This window comes from Panthera onca, chromosome B1 (assembly GCF_046562875.1).
Source record: "Panthera onca isolate mPanOnc1 chromosome B1, mPanOnc1 haplotype 2, whole genome shotgun sequence".
Taxonomy (NCBI): domain Eukaryota; kingdom Metazoa; phylum Chordata; class Mammalia; order Carnivora; family Felidae; genus Panthera; species Panthera onca.
Window position 1 is genome coordinate 140,090,503 of NC_138342.1, and position 840 is coordinate 140,091,342.

Below are 840 nucleotides of genomic sequence, written 5' to 3' on the forward strand. Positions count from 1 at the left end.
TAGTAGTTATATTAAGTTTCATTTAATCTTGTCTTGTAAACGAATAAATTGTAATTTTTATTTAAATAAAAGTTATATCGAACCAACTCAGTATTTTTGGTTGAAAATTATAATAAGCAAAAATATTTTTCCTAAGGATCATTTAATTTCAAATGTGAGGAATATATATTATCTATTTATCTTCAATTCCACTTCACAGGCTTCTTAATATTTAGGTTGTGAAAATACCAAAAACATTTAGGATGCTCAGCAAATCATAACAAATGACACATGTATGCCCAAGTCATGATCAAAATTGTAAGCACTGGGTACACTTTTGGCAAGAAAACACTTATTTCCTGTTATTGATAATTGGTCAGATTGTTCATTTACTCCCACTATCCTAGTAATACACAATTAATTTACCAAATAAAAGTGGATTTTAAATCTTTTCTAGTCTTCTACCACATTGACACTATCGAAGAAAGATTGTTTTCATGTACATCTTTTATAATCTAAAATGTGAAGTGTAAATGGTATATGTATTTCCAAATATTAAATAACTTTTTAAAAATACTTAGTGTCCACAAGAAAAAAAGGTTAATTTTTTTGGCCAAGATACAGAATGATTCATATTACTTTGTGCTATTTCAGTAGTGAGATCTCATATGCTATCTTACTAAACTTTACAATTGAGACTTTTTGTTTATTTCATCCGGTTTTTTTAAAAAACTGAGCCCCTGAAAATTGAATATTTTCACATATGGCTCATATGTGCAAAATGACATTGCTGTCTTCATTTCGTACAACTGATTTAACGTCCCTTGTAGTGATTTCTGTTCACAAAGGAAAACAACAAGA